Source organism: Maylandia zebra, linkage group LG2 (genome assembly GCF_041146795.1).
Source record: "Maylandia zebra isolate NMK-2024a linkage group LG2, Mzebra_GT3a, whole genome shotgun sequence".
Lineage (NCBI taxonomy): Eukaryota > Metazoa > Chordata > Actinopteri > Cichliformes > Cichlidae > Maylandia > Maylandia zebra.
In genome coordinates this window covers 27971500-27992653 of record NC_135168.1, presented here as the reverse complement: position 1 = coordinate 27992653, position 21154 = coordinate 27971500, and positions in this window count along the sequence as shown.

The following is a 21154-nucleotide window of genomic DNA, read 5'->3' as shown; positions in this document are numbered from 1 at the left end:
AAACCCCGGCACCCTCAAGACAGCACAATAGAGAAATCTCACACTTGGTTGTTTCAGGGGTGAGGGGGAAGTGCTGATTGAGCCCCCGTAGGGTAAGCTCGCACTTCAACCTCCAGCCTCTGATCAATTCTAGGGCAACCAAGTGCGAGGCGTGACGGATCTGTGTGCGACCAGGACCCTCTTGGTTACCTTGACTACGACGCTCATCCTTATAGGACCCAAGCTGGTGCCGGAAACAGCTGAACCAGGAGGAAGGCAGAGGAGATGGACACATGACAACTCTCACCTAAGAGAGACAGATCCAGCAGGCCCAAAATCAGGACTATGCATGACGAGAAGGAGTGCCTGAGAGGATCGTCCACAAGATGGGAGCTGAGGCCAGGAGAGAGGCTTCAGGAGGATCAGAGATCATCTTCAGCACAGCAGACATCACACGGAGAGCTGTGCTACTGAGCTTCCAGGAGATCAAGAGGAGACGTCCCACAGCAAGATTTAAATAAAATGAAAGATTCAATATTGACGCTGAGGAAGACAACTAAGGTGTACGACGTGCTCTGCCTTAAATCTTCAGCAGCGTTGGGACATGAAAACTCGAGGGATGAGGGGAGCGTGCCAAGCTCCATCGACAGCGCAGAGAGAGTCTAAGGATGACATCATGATTCTGTGAAAAGCACAGGAACCAGAAGCTATGGTGGTGATAACAGCAGTTTCCTATGAGGTCTGCAGCTTTGGAAATAGCTGAGACCCATGTTGACAAACAACAAAACCAACTGGTGTCTATTCTACATACATTTGGACTCTGGTCCTATGGACAATGATGGAAACAACTGGAAGAGACATTCATGACGCCCTGCAGAACTCAAACCACTCTGCAGAGAGACATGTGATTTGCACACCCGGAGGAAGCACCACCAAGCTGAGCTGTTTTTGAAAATGTTACTTTCTTATTTTCACTATTAAATTAATAATTTCTTTGTTTGCTTGTAGGATGCAGTTTGCCATTGGATGAGATCAATGAGTAATGGGATAACTGCTAATACATTTGTTAAACTGTGTATTTTTTCAGTAATTTATGGTGATTTGACATATGCTGAGTATAAAAATGTTTGCATTGAAACTGTCAGACATGAAGTATTCATAACTGGGAACTTTTCTAGCATAAAGGTCAAAAAGGGGGAAATGTTAGATTTGTATTGTTGATTAACGGATTAACGGAGATGTTCGCGCGGCACTGGCGGCACGGAACACCGCCTTTGCCTCCGCGAACACATCGGACTACAAACACGCACATTACCAACTCCGGAAGACGATCAAAGCAGCCAAACGTGAGTACAGGGACAGGGTGGAACAACAGTTTGACAACCCTCGGAGTATGTGGCAGGGACTAAACACGATCACAGACTTTAGAGGGAAAACCAGCACACCGCAGACCACGGCCTCTCTGTGTGAGGATCTAAACGTATTCTACGCTAGATTCGACACAGCGAACACCATGAGACCGGACAGTGTGCGCACCGCGGATGACGTCAGTGCGCACACTGTGTCTGAGGAGGATGTGCGGAAGTGCTTCAGGAAGGTGAACGCACGCAAAGCTACTGGTCCGGACGGGATTCCCGGCCGCGTCCTCAGGTCATGCGCGGCTCAGCTGGCTGGAGTGTTCACGCACATCTTCAACCTTTCCCTCTCTCTGTCTGTAGTCTCAGCCTGCTTCAAAATGGCCACCATCGTCCCTGTACCCAAATCCTCCACCATCTCCTCATTGAACGACTGGCGACCTGTAGCCCTGACCCCCATCGTAAGCAAATGCTTCGAGAAGCTGGTCAGGGACTTCATCTGCTCTGCACTACCCGACTCACTGGACCCTCTACAGTTTGCATACCGCCACAACAGGTCCACTGATGATGCCATAGCCCTGACACTACACACTGCCCTGTCACACCTGGAGAAGAGAGACACGTATGTGAGGATGCTGTTTGTAGATTACAGCTCAGCATTCAATACCATCGTTCCCTCGAAGCTGGACAGGAAACTGCAGGATCTAGGACTGAGCAGCTCCCTCTGCAGCTGGATCCTTAGCTTCCTGTCTGACAGACGCCAGGTGGTCAGACTGGGCAGCATCACCTCATCCCCCATCACACTGAACACTGGTGCTCCACAGGGGTGTGTACTGAGCCCTCTCCTGTACTCACTCTACACCTACGACTGCACAGCCACTAACAGCTCCAACATCATTGTGAAGTTTGCGGACGACACTACAGTGGTGGGTCTTATCACCAACGGTGATGAGACGGCTTACAGGGAGGAGGTCAGCGCCCTGACCCACTGGTGTCAAGACAACCATCTCACCCTCAACGTCGCAAAGACAAAGGAGTTGATAGTGGACTTCCGGAGGTGCAGAGAAGTACACACCCCCATCACCATCAACGGCGCTGCTGTGGAGAGAGTGAGCAGCTTCCGGTTCCTTGGAGTACACCTGGCTGAGGATCTTACGTGGTCAGTACACACAAACAAAACAGTGAAGAAGGCGCAGCAGCGCCTCTTCTTTCTCAGGAGACTGAAAAGATTCGGCATGAGCCCCCGCATCCTCAGGACCTTCTATCACTGTGCCATTGAGAGCATCCTCACTGGATGCATCACCACCTGGTATGGCAACAGCACCGCCTACAACTGCAAAGCTCTCCAGCGAGTAGTGCGGTGCTCTGAACGGATAATTGGAGGTGAGCTTCCCTCCCTCCAAGACATCTACAGGAAGCGGTGCCTGAGGAAAGCGGGGAGGATCATCAAGGACTCCAGTCACCCCAGCCATAAACTGTTCAGACTGCTTCCATCAGGAAGGAGGTTCTGCAGCATCCGGTCCCGTACCAGCAGACTGAGAGACAGCTTTTTCCATCAGGCCATCAGACTGCTGAACACGTCATAGACACCTCAGCTTCACTACTGGAACTTCAACATTATGCACTCCACACTGTATATAAATGCCACTTGTTTTGCACATATTCAACTCTGTATATTTTATATATTTTATTATTATTATTTTATTTTATTTTTTTACTATTTAATTTGTAAAAATGTGTATACACACACACACACACACACACACAGGAAAATATTTAGTATACACATCCAGAAATGCATACACTATTATATATTGTACATATATTTATTAGTTTCAGGTTGGCCATTCTTGTATTTTGCTCGTTTGTGTTGTTGTGTTTGCACATCTCTGTTACTTGTGGGGCTCGCACACAAGAATTTCACTCGCATGTGCTGTGCCAGTGTGCCTGCACATGTGATGTGACAATAAAAAGTGATTTGATTTGATTTTGATTTGATTGTCATTTATGCTTAGAAATATTTAACCATATATGCTTAGAGGTGTATAATTATTTGTAGATTGAAAGAATGTCTCATCCTAGGAGGTCTGTAACAGCTCTGTGTAGCATGAAGGGGGAGTGCGTTCACTCCCTCTACAGAGTGTTCCGGCGTAGATCACACCTCCTAGGAGAGGTCGTATCTTTTCTTATTGATTTATGGTATAGCAAGCACACGTATATCTGTTTAAGTATAAGAGCCTTTTGTTCAGATGGACCGCTAGACTCCTGGCACCAGCTTTGGGGAGTCTTCACAGGGTCACATCTGGATCACACACACACACACACACACACACGGTACTCTTTGTGTGTATGTAGACGTCATATGTTAATGAACCTATGCATATTCATGTAACCTCAATAAAAGAACAGTGGTACAGGAGAACGGACGAGAGCAACTGGGGTCAGGCGAAGGAACGGCGTTTGTCCGGTCTCTCCCGTGCACGAGTAACATGAAGAACTTTGCCTACTCGTGTCTTGCTTCGCTGTGTAATTATATTGTCCTCAACGTTCCAGCGGATAGGTTCAAGCTACAAACCTATCACCCTGCCTCTGGCTTTCCATTTTTCTTTTTCTTCCATTAATCCCCTGCATCCTTGAGTGCATTTATATTGCTCACTGGACAGAGGTCATTCTCAAAAGCTTTAATCAAGGTGAGGAGTGCTAGCATTTGTTGTACACTACCATAAACATGTATGTAAAAATATATTATATAGTGAGAGTTTAGCAGGGTAAAGGAAAATTAAAACATATTTTTGACAGTTTTTCATCTTTAGGCTCATCTAGGAAGGCTTAGGCTAACATGGAAAACATGAGCCACACGTTAAAAAAAAAAAAAAAAAAAAAAAAAAAAAAACAGTCAGTACAACTGGATCAAACAGGGTTTTTTAAAAAGTCTTCATCACCCTGAGTGACTCTCTCTGCTACGTCAGAGCTGTTACAGCTGACAAATGGCGGCTGAACTAATTAATTTCTAGTTCTTTTCCTACATGAGTGAAGAGAATCCCAAAGATTCACATGTTCTTCTATGTCCCCAGTTCTTAATCCTGACTGACATTTTGTTATACTGTCAAAGGCATCAGAAGAAATCACTGCAGTTGGAAACCAGGTTAGTGAATCACACCTTCAAAAAGATTGATTTACAGGTGCTCTCTCTGAGCTTTCTTTTTCACCTTCCGACTCTTTTAACTTTCTTAATCTATGTTCCCTTCCTTCTATCATTCCTTCTCTTCTTTCATTCTCTTTAAAAAACTCTCACTCCCCACGATATTCCCTGGGCTGGATTTTTAATTTCTTTCTTTCTCCTCTCATATCTTATAATTCAGTTTTTTCTTTATCTGTCCTCCATCCGGCCCTGTATGCTTCAAGAAAAACTGAACAGGATGGAGGTGGACCCCTGCCTGGTGGCTTGGATCTCCGACTACCTCACCGACAGACCACAGTACGTCAGGCTGAAGGACATCACGTCTGACACAGTGGTCAGCAGCACAGGAGCACCACAGGGAACTGTGCTGTCCCCTCTTCTCTTCACCCTGTACACCTCTGACTTCTGCTACAACTCTGAATTATGCCACATTCAGAAGTTTGCAGACGACACAGCCATCATGGGGTGTATCTGGGATGATCAGGAAGAGAAGTACAGAAGTCTGGTGAGGAACTTTGTCGCATGGAGTCACACAAACCACCTGCAACTCAACACCTCAAAGACTAAGGAACTGGTTGTGGACTTCGGGAGGTCTAGAGCAGGTCCACTGCCGGTTCAGATAGAGGGGGAGGAGGTGGAGGTGGTCAACAAGTACAAGTACCTCGGGCTGTGGGTGGACAATAAACTGGACTGGTCATGCAACACAGAGTACCTGTATAAAAAAGCCCAAAGCCGACTGTACTTCCTCAGGAGGCTGAGGTCTTTTAACATCTGCAGGAAGCTCCTGAGGATGTTTTACCAGTCGGTGGTTGCTGGAGTACTTTTCTATGCTGTGGTGTGCTGGGGGAGCAGCACAGCAAAGAAGGACTCATCCAGGCTGGAGAAACTGATCAGGAGGGCTAGCTCTGTGGTCGGCATGAAGCTGGACACTCTGGTGACAGTGGCAGAGAAAAGGACATTAAAGAAACTGATGGACATTATGGACAATGCCAGGCATCCTCTGCACACGGCCATTAACAACCAGAAGAGTCTGTTCAGTGACAGGTTGCTTCTCCCAAAGACAAGAACTAACAGACTTAAAAACTCCTTTGTCCCACACGCCATCAGACTGTTTAACTCCTCTCTGGAGGGGAGAGGGAGGGGAAACAGGAGGACAAAGGAGGGAACAACTAAGCTGTAGTGCCTCTTCACCTCACTGTGCAATACCTTTTGTGCAATACTTTTGTAAATAGTCAACGGTGCAATAGACTCAATACTTGAAATGTGCAATTCACTTGTATTTTTATTCCTATTTATTCTATTTATCCCCTTCGTATATTTTATTTATATTGTCTCTGTATTTATATATATATGTGTGTGTGTATAACTCTGTAACTTCTGTCGGTGCTGTGCTTTTTTGGAAATCGAATTTCCCAGAGGAACCCACCCGAGGGATTAATAAAGTTCTATCTTATCTTATCTTATCTCTAAATCTTATTTTCATGGATCGAGGTGATCCAAATGTAGGTGCAGAAGAAAGTCTTTAACTTCCCTTAAGTACAGTGGCAGTGGATGTGGGTTGGAGATGCAATGAGCTTGAACCTGCAGGCGACCATCTTCACTGACCACATCATCTGTGACAGAGGACTCATCTCTCCTGTTGTCCTGCAAGAAAACAATCATATTTTTCGGAACATGAACTTAATTGCTTAAAACATTTTTTCTGCAATCTCAGGCTCGCTTCCCACCGGAGAGGTGACATTCAATGTCCCAATTGTCAGTCTGGATAGCCCTGACCACCACCCAACACACAATAATGTCATGAAAGCATCATTTTAAAAAGGGCTATGCAAACATGGCCAATAACTTTCATCAATGATGTGCAAAATGATTTGGGCACAAAACAAATTTTGCTGTTAGAAAACTTGCGACTTCACTTTTTACAGTGTAGACCCTCTAAACTAAGTTTGGGGGATGTGATCTTTGAATAAATGCAGACCAAACTGTTGTTGTTTGTTTACTTACCCAGCATGTCTTGTAGAATTAACTGGAGTCACCAGCAACAGCATAGTGCAGTCATATCTCAAGTCTAATAACAGAAGACAGGAAAAGATCAGTAAAGAAACAACTTCCCCAAACCAAAGCACAAATAAAACAACAAGTAAAACAGGCTGATCTAAAGAATGATTAAAGTTCAGCCTGATTAATATAAATGTCACTGACAGTTGCTAATATATTGGAAAACCAAAATACTTACTACTGAGTTGATGTCTTTCTGTCCAACAACAGGAGTGCTGGTCCCGAGCCTCAAAGACAGTAAGAAGCAAGCAGAGGGAGAAAAAACTAAACATTTTTCAGAAACCGATTTGATCCTTAATAGCTGTGCAATCATTGTAACTTACAACACAGAAGGTCACTGTAGACCCCATACAACCAAATTAGACTAACATAGTAACACCATCTACTACTGTGTCTGAATGTGTGGTATTGGCACTGTCAGTTTAGGCCTAAAGAGATATGCATTTAAAAAAAGACCACCTAATTTAAATATAATCATTACAAGCTTGTTAAAAGTTAACTTCCAATATATAAAGTTTCTAATAAGCAAAATGACCAGATCTAACATATGGCAGGGTTTATATGTAACATAATGTTTCTTATGATTCAACTGTGGAATTTAACTTAATTCTTTAGAAGGAAAAGCTGTATTACTTACTTCTCAAGTATAAAGCCAACCTAGACTTTAACCATTTAACAGGCCACTAATCTGGATTATACAGGGAGTGCAGAATTATTAGGCAAATGAGTATTTTGTCCACATCATCCTCTTCATGCATGTTGTCTTACTCCAAGCTGTATAGGCTCGAAAGCCTACTACCAATTAAGCATATTAGGTGATGTGCATCTCTGTAATGAGAAGGGGTGTGGTCTAATAACATCAACACCCTATATCAGGTGTGCATAATTATTAGGCAACGTCCTTTCCTTTGGCAAAATGGGTCAAAAGAAGGACTTGACAGGCGCAGAAAAGTCAGAAATAGTGAGATATCTTGCAGAGGGATGCAGCAGTCTCAAAATTGCAAAGCTTCTGAAGCGTGATCATCGAACAATCAAGCGTTTCATTCAAAATAGTCAACAGGGTCGCAAGAAGCGTGTGGAAAAACCAAGGCGCAAAATAACTGCCCATGAACTGAGAAAAGTCAAGCGTGCAGCTGCCAAGATGCTACTTGCCACCAGTTTGGCCATATTTCAGAGCTGCAACATCACTGGAGTGCCCAAAAGCACAAGGTGTGCAATACTCAGAGACATGGCCAAGGTAAGAAAGGCTGAAAGACGACCACCACTGAACAAGACACACAAGCTGAAACGTCAAGACTGGGCCAAGAAATATCTCAAGACTGATTTTTCTAAGGTTTTATGGACTGATGAAATGAGAGTGAGTCTTGATGGGCCAGATGGATGGGCCTGTGGCTGGATTGGTAAAGGGCAGAGAGCTCCAGTCCGACTCAGACGTCAGCAAGGTGGAGGTGGAGTACTGGTTTGGGCTGGTATCATCAAAGATGAGCTTGTGGGGCCTTTTCGGGTTGAGGATGGAGTCAAGCTCAACTCCCAGTCCTACTGCCAGTTTCTGGAAGACACCTTCTTCAAGCAGTGGTACAGGAAGAAGTCTGCATCCTTCAAGAAAAACATGATTTTCATGCAGGACAATGCTCCATCACACGCGTCCAAGTACTCCACAGCGTGGCTGGCAAGAAAGGGTATAAAAGAAGAAAAACTAATGACATGGCCTCCTTGTTCACCTGATCTGAACCCCATTGAGAACCTGTGGTCCATCATCAAATGTGAGATTTACAAGGAGGGAAAACAGTACACCTCTTTGAACAGTGTCTGGGAGGCTGTGGTTGCTGCTGCACGCAATGTTGATGGTGAACAGATCAAAACACTGACAGAATCCATGGATGGCAGGCTTTTGAGTGTCCTTGCAAAGAAAGGTGGCTATATTGGTCGCTGATTTGTTTTTGTTTTGTTTTTGAATGTCAGAAATGTATATTTGTGAATGTGGAGGTGTTATATTGGTTTCACTGGTAAAAATAAATAATTGAAATGGGTATATATTTGTTTTTTGTTAAGTTGCCTAATAATTATGCACAGTAATAGTCACCTGCACACACAGATATCCCCCTAAAATAGCTAAAACTAAAGACAAACTAAAAACTACTTCCAAAAACATTCAGCTTTGATATTAATGAGTTTTTTGGGTTCATTGAGAATATGGTTGTTGTTCAATAATAAAATTATTCCTCAAAAATACAACTTGCCTAATAATTCTGCACTCCCTGTAGCTTTCACAACAAAACTTGTCTTTAAACACATTTTTAACAAAACAAATACTATTGTTATTATTATTATTATTATGTAAAATGTAATTAAACAGGAAAGTGGTTAAATATAAAAGCAGTTTGCTTATGTTGTTAAAGAAAGGCTAGATTTGACATTAATAGATGCCACAGATGTTCAAAATCTGCCACAGAGCATTAAAAAAATGGACGTCTCCGAAAACATCTGAGCATTTTTGCAAATATGTGATATCTTGATAAATCGAGCAGATATTTGAACTTTACACAGCTACATTCTCACCTGAAAATATCTTAAAAGTTTATTTTGTGACCCAGAAAAAGTCATATTTAACCCTTAAAATCCTTAAAAAGCAATCCTTAAGTGTTCCTAAGGCCACAAAACGGCCACGCCCCAAAAAGTGCTATAAAAATATTATGTATTAATATTTTTTTCCACTTTAAATGAGTCAGTCTTTTAAAACTACTTCCCCCTGAAATATTCATATAAAGTTTTAATTATATTTCGGGGTTTTTAACCCTGAACAACATCACAGAGCGTAAGTTTGATAACATCATGGAGAAGCTCACAGCCTGTCACGGCCGGGCGGATCGCACACAGTAATTCGGCGTGCCCGTGTGGCGTGCTGGCTAGACCCAAGCGCGGCGAAGGCTAGCGGTGGGTTTGGAGCAGACACGCAGTTATTCTAGTAATGACCTGAGCACGAAGCGTGGCTTCGGAACGGTCGTTACAGACAGAGAGCGAGCGGAGCCGGGAAGAGAAAAAGGATTGAAAGGGATTGTAACTCACAGTTGCTGAATCAGGCGGAGACTGACGTCGGCAGAGTTTCGGAGCTCCTGACACGAGGATACTGACGTCTGAGCGGCGAACAGGTGGGTGGCGTCTCTCTTTTAACCCCGGCCCCGTGATCAGCTGATCACAGCCGATCACCGGCTGACACAGCTCTCCAACGGGAGATTGAGAGACCAGTGTCAGACTGCTAGAACAGCTGTGAAATTCTCATGAGTTGTTTGCACTAAAGTAAAAACCACCATCACTTCATGCCGATACCCCTTTGGCGCCAGCTGCGGTCTCAAGGCTGGAGCTGAACAACAACACCCTGATAACGACTGTGTTTAGACTGTTCTTCCCATTCTATGCAAGGCCACCTGTGTTGGCTGGAAGACTGTTTACTTAGCCTGGCAGGGCGAAGGACACTGTCTCAGCTGAACTCTGGACACACACACACACACACTCATCCCCCCTCCCTTTCCAAATGCCTTTGGCGCTTATCCCCCTCCGATGCAGACGGTGGCTCAAGGAGACCAGCGCTTATGCTGCAGGGCTGGATGTACTGTCTACACTGGCTGTCTCTCACCCTTTACCCACCCCTGTTGCTTGTCATGTGTTTCTTTGGTGTATTAAGAGTTTTTTCATGTGCTATGTGCAGAGGTGTTTTTTTCTGTTCTCAAACTGATCTCCCTGTTGGAGCTCAGTCTGGGGGGAGTTAGGTCGGCAGCCTTAACATGAAAGTTCCCCTTGCAGGACTAATAAAGGTATCTTATCTTATCAAATCCCAGTTTCTTTACATGAGCCCACTGTTTTTTAGCCAAAAAAAATAAATATTTTCCACAAAATACATTTGAAGTAATATTCGATTGTTATTATAATTAGTCTCTCTCTCTCTCTCTCTCTCTCTCTCTCTCTCTCTCTCTCTCTCTCTGAAAGCACAAGCATCACTAATGTCACAATTTTGCCGACATGTGGCCAAAAGTTCAGCCATCCGCTAAGCCTAGCCCCTCAAAAAGCGGCCGCACCTCCATTAAAGCAACAAAACAACCAAACATTAAACAAATCCCTAAAAGACAAATGGAACAAATACACCCTACGGTTAAGTTATTTATAAAAGCATGATCAGAATATGTCAAACAATTCAGAGTAAAAGACCATAAAACGAGGAGTCAGTCCATAAACGTTTGCAAAATGACAACAAGGCTACTACAACACAGAAGCAGCGTGGCATGATCCACTCTCTGAAGGGCAATAGTAAAATGAGCAGCTTTCCTGAAGACATCAAATCGCTCTGCAGTGCTTAGCCACTTCACACTCTGGGCCACCTTGGATGAGAAAGGAATGCCAAATGATGTCGTCGTCGTCGTCTTCTTCTCCTCCTTCTTCACAGCAAAATGGTGCATTACAGCCACCAACTGGTGTGGAGTGTGGACCAAAATGACAAAAACAAAATTCAAATCCTCCCGCACAAATGGGTCTGCCTTAAAAACCAAAATACAGCCTGATACTTTTCACTTATATAGTTTGTACGAAATAAATCAATCAAGTCCAGCTTCACTCTCATATCGTCCAGCTTTTTTGATCAGTTGTCTTCTTTCAATATCATACTTCTGACAATGCAATAAAATGTGTTGTTTCCTGTTCCTTACTGCAGTCACACTCCTTTGTACAGTGTTTTTTTTTATTAAAAATAATGTGCTATTCAAACCAGTGTGTCTGAATCTAAGTAGAGATATAACCATCTCCTCTCTCCTGTTTCTTCCTGTACTTCTCATTTCCCCCAATGTTTCTTATAATTCCTCTAATTATCAGCTGGAAAGGTGTGGATGTTCGCGCTGTGTTCGAGGACATCACGTAAAATCCTCCCCAAAATATCTTTCACTACATGAACAAAACTGAACAAATGTAAGGGTAGACGTTCAGATGCCGAGTGTGTGAGGACAGAGAAGGATCAGCTTTATTTTCAGTTTTGAGAGAAACTTTATCTTTAAACTTTAAGTCGTTCTTTTTTTTGTTGTTGTTTTTTTCTCCAGTTGTTACAGATGGGACAGACATGACTGAGGCATGGGAAAGGGAGATCACCTGTTGAGAGAAAAAGAAGAGAAAACAAGCAAAAAAAACAGAGCAACATACTAAACACAACACCATCACGTTAATCTAGCTAAGTGTAAACAGCAGTAAATACTAAATATTGAATGTTGTTGTGTAGCAAGCAGGACCGACAGTGCACAATGTGCTTGGAAATAGCAGCCAATAAAGGTGTAGTTTATGTCTATGAACAGTGAACACCCGTGTGCACACCTGTGTGGATCAGCGCGCTTGTATTCAAAAGGTTTCCCCATGTAATAGTCTGCTAGAGGATGTAGAGAGCAAGCATGGAGGAGATCCAGGCTCCAGACTTCCAGAGGCCCCAGAGTGCGAGAGCCCAAGGAGGACCACCGGAGGGGCATCGTGCCACCCTCCTGGGAAGAGCTGAGGAGAGCCCCAGATGAGGGGTCACCCAGTAGCCACGACGCAGAAGCCAGAGGGGGCTGCAGTGGCGTTCCAGCTGTGCCAGAGTGAACCAAACTGCAGGCCCAGAGGCCTCTTTGCCCCGGAAGAGGCCTGACCAAACAACAGGCACCAGGCCCCACCAAGTAGTCACCGGGAGTGAGCTGGTACATACCTGAGTACCCAGCCCCGGACACCAAGAACCACCAACGCACCGACCCCTGAGGGCATCAGTTACCGACAGGGAGTGTGGTGAGGGGAGATAGGCTTTTGGAGGGCCTGGGAGTTCCCAGAGAGGTGGAGTGTAAGACCCGACCTGACATATAAACACAGACACAAACATGCATTCCCACCCTCATGCACACATATACAAATACTCAGCACTCAACCAAAGTAGGGATAGACATACATGGACACTGTACACACAATCACACTCCCCAAACAAACTCTATACCCCAGGTCCAGTGGAGGGGGAAACGGCACCTAGACCCAGAAAATGTTACCCTTTCCCCCGGGCTGGAGGCAAGCAGACCGCCCCAGGCTCCGCAGCAGCAGGGAGGCCCCGCATCCCAGATGCCAACACCTCCTCCCAGCCCCCCCGTCCCGATGGCCAGCAGAGAACAGGGGTGTGTGAAGACCCCAAACCTCCTTCCTCTCGCTCATGTGTAGTGTTGCTGCGTGTTGTTCTAAGGTGCATTTAAAACACGGGAGAGCATGGTGCTGCTGCCAGAGAGCAGCAGGTGTTAGCACGGCCCCTCTCGAGAACCCTCAATGTCTACATGGATTTAAAATTAAGAGGTGGGCACCGGAGCCAGAGGTGGGGTTGAATACACAGATCGTCCACTGGACGCCGTTAACGTGCCCACCCTCAAGGCCCTATATGTATGTGTTATGAGAGTGTGAGTAATGTGGATGTCTAAGTTATGGAATAAAATTGAGGCACAGGTGGCCAGAAGGGGACGGGGTGGGGGGGGGGGGGGGGAATGCCTCCCCTGCACCCCTGTGACACACCCGCACCCCAGGCCCTACTTGTGTGGGTGGGTGTGTTGGAGCGAAGGAGGCAGCCAGGGATGGGGAGGAAAAGAAGGGAAAAGAAAACTGAACAAATGTAAGGGTAGAAGTTCAGATACCAAGTGTGTGAGGACAGAGAGGGATCAGCTTTATTTCAGATTTGAGAGAAACTTTAAATGGCCTGCATTTGTATAGCACTTTTCTAGTCCATAGGACCCCAAAGCACTTTACACTACATTCAGTCATTCACCCATTCACACACACATTCACACACTGGTGATGGCAAGCTACATTGTAGCCACAGCTGCCCTGGGGCGCACTGACATAATGTAAAGAATATAAAATACGTAGATCAACAAAAGGCTTGTTTGAACAGAAAAGTTTTTAACTGCTTTTTAAGAATCCACAGAGCAACTAAGGTGTGTTGCTTATGAAATCCATGAAGTGCTACAGAGAAAATTACATCTTATTTATGTAATGAACACATTTTGAACTCTTAAAGAAATATAACAAAAGGAAAGACACCCAGCTGAACTAAAATGATCCATGTAGCATAAAAAAACTGTTGTGAGCCGCCAGCCTTATATCGCCTTTGGGCTTTTGGAGCCTGAAAGAAATCTCCGTCCCGGGTCATCCGTGGATCGGGTTTCCTCCGAGGCGTGGGCACCTATAAGCAGAGTTTTGTCTTTACCCTATAAGATTCAAAATTATTCAAAGTAACACTCAGGTATGCCGTTAGTTACGACGTCGGGAGTAGCTTGGGAGAACAAGGAAACACAGACTGCTTCAGGTTGCTTTCCCAAAATCAACTCAAAGGTTTATTCATAATACAACAGTTTATATAGAGGAAAAAGGTTCGTGTGTCAGCAGATTCTAAGTTCAAACCGGTACAGACCAAATAAGGAAGCGTCTTCCTGCCCTCTGAGCAAAGAAGTATCCTTTGTATAGTTTATCAGTTCAGCTACAATTTATGATTATCCCAGCGAAATACACTCCTAGACATAGAATACAGAGTTCTTTCATTAGTGAATTCTGAAACAAACCACCTGGCCTTTAACAAGCCTTTTTCTAAGAGATAAAGAAGGGAGGATGGGAGTAAGGAAGTGATCTCTGTGGTGTTTTCAACCTTGAGGTACCATCCTGTGATTCTTACACATTAATTCTTGGGTCACAGAGAAAGAGAAAAACAACTAGTAAATGGGCCTTATTGAGTAACAGTTTTCCTGTTTAATATCACTATAAAACAATATCCTGTAAATGCTACCATGGTATCAAAATATCACAACAGAGCCTTGACCTGACTTTTAAAAAATAATTGGAAAAAAAGCACTATGCTGCTAAAAAAAATAGATATTTGCAAAAATTCTGAATTCTAAAATCTAAATATGTATTTTACTTGGTTAATGTGTGTGGCGGGGCGTGGTCTGCAGTGCCGCTGTATGGAGTCGGACGCACCTGAGCGGCACCCGCAATCACGCCTCACCGCCTTAAAGTCTGTGCTCTCTCTGCTGTTGTGTTGGTCTGTGTAGGGTTGTGAGCTGAAAAGCTACAGCCGGCTGTATGCGTACAACAACCATGTGTGAAAAGCGATCGATAAAGACATGCTGAAAAGCGTGTTCATGCAAACATCGTCGGGTCTGCCGTGATATGTTTACAATGGGACTTCTGGTCCTGAACCTCTGCACACAGCACCTGCAAATCGGGGCAGGACTGTAAGCTGTCATCTGTGAGGCGTGAGCTGTGTTTGTTTTTAACATACAGTAGTTCATGGTGGAGAACAGCTGCCAACATAATATGGATCCAAAGATCCATAATTGGCCTACCTGGGGTTGAAAGTCACAATAAATGCAGGCGTTTCGGCGGGTATACCAGCTTCCGCGAGTGTGACGCTTATTTTGAGGAAAAAATAATAAGATATAATTTTATTTTTATATTTCAATATCACAATAATCTTCCAATTTAGAACTACAAGTTAAAAGAAGAACTAAACACAAATAAAATATACTTCAGCTAAATACTTCTAATTTAATTTCCCAAACCACCCGGAGCCGGTTGCCGACCCCTGGAATAGGTAGATATCTTCAGCACTCGTTGAGAAAGGGGTGTCAATTGCATTTAGGGACCAGTTGATCCAATCCATAATTCCTCTTTTTCTTCAGACTGTGAGAGAGACTAGACAAGGACATAAGAGGCTAAGCAGGGAAGCTAAGAGAGAGGAGGAGGAAAGGAGAAAAGTGCGACCGCCTTCGTCAAGAGCAAGAGCAGAAGGATAGTCTCCGTCTGTGTCCCTCATGTTGTGTTGCTCTTGCCCTGTCTCACTATTATCATTATATCCCTGTGTGCTCCTACGTTCCTCGTTAGTTCGGTGTCGCATCGTCCATCATGGCTGTGTCTCCCTGTGGGTCTCCGCATGTCTTAGTTTAGCATTTCCCAGTGTAGTTTATTCTTTGCATATCTTGCACGCCTGCAATAAAGCAGAGTTTTGAGTTCCCTCTTTTTTTCTCCGCATATGAGTCTGCATCTGGGTCCTCTCCTGCCTGGACCCAAAAACTAAGTGAACTAGTGATGTTCGATTCATGAACGAATCGTTCAATACTCGAGAATCACTTTACTGACTCGTGAATCATGATTCACAAGCCCAACTGACTCACTGACTCATCCCTGTTGCTGTTAGCAAACTAATTCCATTAGTACTCGCTCACCCCCTGCCTCCTGTGCTGAATCATAGAGCGAATGAATCACTCAGGACTCACTAACCCCCTCCCTCCTGTGCTGAATCATAGAGCGAACAAATCACTCAGGACTCACTAACCCCCTCCCTCCTGTGCTGAATCATAGAGCGAACAAATCACTCAGGACTCACTAACCCCCCCTGCCTCCTGTGCTGAATCGTAAGCGAATAACTCAGGACTCGCTCACCCCCTCCCTCCTGTGCTGAATCATAGAGCGAACGAATCATTGGCTGTCTCCCAATTCAGGGTCTGCAGCCTTAAAGGCCGCATTTTAAGGCCGATTACGTCACAGCAACGCGACGAAGGCTGTCCCAATTCAAAGGCTGCTTGAAATGCGGCCCTCAAATGCGTCCTTCATTTCCCTGAATTTTAAGGATGTGGTGGTGTAGACTTCGTGGCCCAACATATCCCAGAATGCATAGCGCGGCAATGGGTGTGGATAATTTTGCCGAGAAAAACGGCGGATGAGGGGCGCCCGAAGAGTAAACTTTAAGTATGTACTGAATATTATGTCACTTATTTATTTGCAAATGTTTAATAACGAAGAACATTAAAACATTACTGTTGGCCACATGTCGGCAAAGTTATGTGACATTAGTGACATTTGTACTAACTTAAAGCCTTTACTTTAAAATATACGCTGTTCAATAGCTGACCTTAATCTTACAGAGAATGATCAAAGCTCATGTAGAAACAAACAAACAAATTAACAAAAGATTTTCTCTTTCATTTCTGTCAAATAAAGCTGTATGAAACGTTTCCAGCTGTTAGTATCATGGTTGCTAGGCAACCTGGGCAGCGCAACGGAGCCCATTTCACAAGCCTCGCACTTCCGGCCTTAGTGGTCTTTGAGTACTCGGCCCTTGTGGACCGTTGAGGCTGCGCACTTTAAGGCTGCAGACCCTGAATTGGGATACAGCCACTCACTCACTCACCCCCTCCCTCCTGGCTCACAGCTTCTTCTTCTTCTTGGTTGGCAACCAATGTTAAGGCGCATTACCGCCCCCTGGCTCACAGCTCAGTGGACATTTAGATGAGAAAATATATATTTGACACATTTAAGAAAAATACTAATAAAATACAAATAAACAAAATAAATGTTTATTAAGCAATTTTGATAGGAAATTGCTTAATTTTAGAAATGTTTTTGCTCTTTTTTTTGCTCTATAAAATAGTTGGGGTTTTTTTAGAATCATTCATCTTAGCAGTGGGATTTACATGAAAAGAGAAACTAATTAAGTTTGAGTGAAAATGTAAATTTTTTGCACTCTCTGGTCAACTGACTCAGTGAATGAAATGACTCAAAAAACTCGATTCACTTTGGTGAGTGACTCATTAAAACTCGATTCAGTAAAAAGAATCAAATTTACCATCACTAAAGCAAACACAACATGCAGAGGAGCTCTAATCCTCCTGCCTCCTCCAATAGCCAAACCCATCTGTTCATCTGATTGGATAGTTAAATTTATGATTGACATGACATTGGCCAATCAGATGAAAGGAAGAAAAATAAGGTCAAAATTTATACTTGTAACTTGAGTGCAGAGTTTCACACGTATTTTTTGGCTACACACAAATCTTTTTTACGCACACACAAATTCTTTTTACAAATCCTGATTTGCAAGTACAAAATATTTATGACCACAATTTGAGCCCGTACTATTTTTAACTTGGGTTAAGAGAGTGATGAAAGGGTGTTTATGAAAATAGCAAAGTTTATGTTTGGGTATGTCTGTATTGAAAAAAAATATTATGCAGCTACGAGTGAGAGAGTGTACCGCCCTAATTGTATAGGGCGGTACTATATAGATTGGATATGCATGCGCCACTTACCCACAAAATGGGAAATGGTTTGGCATGGAAACAGCCTCGAAGATGGTTATTAAAAATATACTGCTTCATGTTATTGCATGAGCAGGAGTCTTCATTCAAGAACCCAACACAACACTCTGCTGTTTTTATTCAGTTCATTTGAACTCTTTGGTGTGATCCCTATCAGCTCACACTCTGCGTCAGGGCAGGAAGTTTGTAATTTGCCTTTGTAACAATGTAAAAGAATGAACATGGTTTTGTTGTGGTTAAATTCCTGTTAAACTTGGGATCGCAACCATGGGTTTATTTTGAAAGATTTGATTTTGAAACTTTTATTTTGAAAATCTGCAATCGAAGTCTGCTACTGGTAAGCTGGTTTTCCCTAAGCTTATCCCGTTAGAAACCCATGGTTATTCATGTCCCATGTTATTGCAGAGACCCACAAAAGGGGAATAAACCACGCCTGAGCTCTACCCATCTTGAGTCCAGAGAGTTTTACTCATACAGCACCGGACATAGAGACTGAGTGGGGTTACACCGCCACCATAAACAGAAATCAGCTGTTACAACATGGTGTAAGAAGGTGGAGGAGCTCTCCGTGGCTGTAGCAGCACATTGTGAGGCTGTGATCAGCTGACCTGTTCAACAACACAGAGTTACAGAACAGTCCTTTTGTTTAAATCCAACGGTCTTCTTCCTCCCTGTGCTCTTTCTTCCCCCTCTCTCCATCTCATGCTGTGATCCAGCAGCTGGACCTTCAGATCACACACATACTGAGACAAACACACACACCAGCAGTTTGTGTGTTTGCTGATGTTTGCTGAGCTCCTCCCTTTATGCCCGCTCCTCTTCTGTAGCGCTGAAGTACTGCAACTTTATTAACATCTGCACCGTGAACACCATTAACCTCTGAGAAATGCGCTTTAAAGATACATAAATTAAAGGTTTCACCTCTGTGGGACATCCCTCAGTGATCAATAAACCAACAGGGTTTAGGATCAAGACGTTTAGACGTTAAACCTAAAGCAACAAGCCTGTTTTGACAATGTAAGGAGGAGCAAGAACAGATGTTTGTGTACAAATGTTTGGGGTAAAACGTTTCAGGGAAAAATAAATAGTAAAGTACAGATACCTGAAAGTTCTACACAGGTACAGTAATGAAGTACCTGGGTGTTCACTGATGCTCTTTACAGGAAGACTGAGAGCAGACTCCACCTGCTGAGGAGACGGAGGACGCGCTTCTGAGGGTGGCGTCAGCCATGCTGTGTGTTAGTGTTATCGACTATCAGTTGGATAAGCTCATCAGGAAGCCCCCCCCCACACACACACACACACACACACAGCTGGAGAGGTCCAGTTCTGTCACAGGTCCTTCCTCCCCGTTAGACTTCATAACCATCACTGGTTATGAAGTCAATAAATACCAACATCCTGCTGGTATTTGCACAGTTTCTCCATTTCCTGTAGTCTCTTATTCCTTACTTCTGTGTGACTCCATATGACTGTCATCGTGCATGCAGAAGGATGGACAATAAAGGATACTCCTCTCTCTCTTCACCACTGTGTTGACAAAGATTTAAAAAAGGTGGAGGTCAAGGCACCAGCTAGTTTTGAACTCAACATATCCAAGCTTCAGAGTCCAGTCGTGTTTTCTGGAGACTGAAGTGACCGTGAGGGTGTGCTAAGGTATCAGCTACACCACCTAATCAGTAACAGCCAATCAAAATCCTAGAAATTTCCCCTGCACTAAATCTGGAGCTCCGCCTTCCTGCACAATCTGTTAGTACAGTGACCTCACCGCAGCAATGTTATTGGTCACATGATGTCATTAAAATGCTTCAAAACTCTCAAGCAGCACAAACATGGTGCTGAGGTGCTGTTCGGGTGAAGCTAGCAGCTACACCCACCTGTGTCACCATCCACCTGTCAGTCGAAGAGACCACGCCCCTAGTAATGCAAACCTTAAGCCTTAATATAATTTAAACAGGTGAGGTACAGAAACATCCTCACCTGGACAGCTGTTATTTTTGTCTCTGAATTCAAACAAAGTCCAGTAAAATAAAAATGTGTCATCTGCATATAATGACTTTTCTTTTTCCTCTTATCTTTATTCTGTACAACACAGGGTTAAGACAGCTGTTATGAACGAGTAAATTATCTATGGAGACCAATGCTGTTCCTGTATCAGGCTGTTTATTTAACACTGGCGTTTGGAGTCTTCTCTCACCCCCATTCTCTGCGGCCTGCTGGAGTGGGGGGGCTAGGAGGAGGAGTTGGCCGTCCGACTGCGGTCTGGAGTGTGGGGCCTCCCTGCTGCTGCGGAGTCGGGGCGGTCTGCCTCTCCCCACCGCAGGGAAAAGGGTAACACCACCTGGGTCTGGGTGCAGTTCCCCCCTCCAGGGGCAAGGGTACCTAGACCCGGTTTGTAGAGTACGCTTGGGGAGTGTAATCGTGTGTACAGCGTCTCTTTATGTCTGTCTCCACGTTGGTTGAGTGTGGAGTAAGTGCATATGGGTGGGAATGGATGTTTGTATATGTGTGTGCCTGTATGTCTGTGTCTATATGTCAGGTTGGGTGTCAGGCGCCACCTCTCTGGGGACATCTCAGGCCCTCCAAGGTTTGGAGGCCTATCTCCCCCCACCACTTCCCCTGCCAGTGGCGGACTCCCTCAGACATCGGTGCGTTGGTGGTTCTTTGTGTCCGGGGATGGGCGTCCAGGTACACACCGGCTCACTCCTTGGCGGCCGCTTATCGGGGCCTGGAGCCTGGGGCTCGCTCAGGCCACTTCGGAGGTGGGGTGCCCCCGGCCTCTCACCCTGGGGCTCGGTCACTCAGGCACGGCTGGCTGCCGGCGGAGCTCACGGGCGCGTCACTGCAACTCCCCCTAGCTTCTGCTCCGCGGCTGCTGAGTGAGCCCTCATCTGGGACTCTCCTCAGCTCTTTCTGGGACAGTGGCGCGGCTGCCCCTCTGTTGGTCTTCCTTGGTCTCTTGTGTTCTGGGGGCCTCTGGATGTCTGGAGTTTTGATCTCCTCCATACCTGCTTCATGCCCTGGAGGACGGGGCTGTGCCCCCCCCCCCCCCACACCCTCTAGCAGATCATTACATGAAGGAACCTTTTAAAAAAACAAAAAACAAGCGCGTCCATGCTCACAGGTGTACACACGGGTGATCACACCCACAAACTCAGACAAACTACACCCTTTTTGGCTCCTACCTCAAAGCACACTGTGTTCTGTTGATCTTATGTGCTGCACAATAATGTTTAATATTTAGTATTTACTGTCATATTCCCATATATCATTGTGATGTTGTTTATTCTATTACTCTTGTTTTCTTCTGCTTGTTTTCTTTTTTCTTTCTCAGCAGGTGATCCAGGTGATTGATATATGCATTTTTTTTTCTCTGCCCGTTCTGTTGGTTTTTGTCTTTTGCCCTTCTCCCCCGTCCCTCTTCTCAGCTGTTTCTCTTTCCCTCTTTCTTTCTCCCC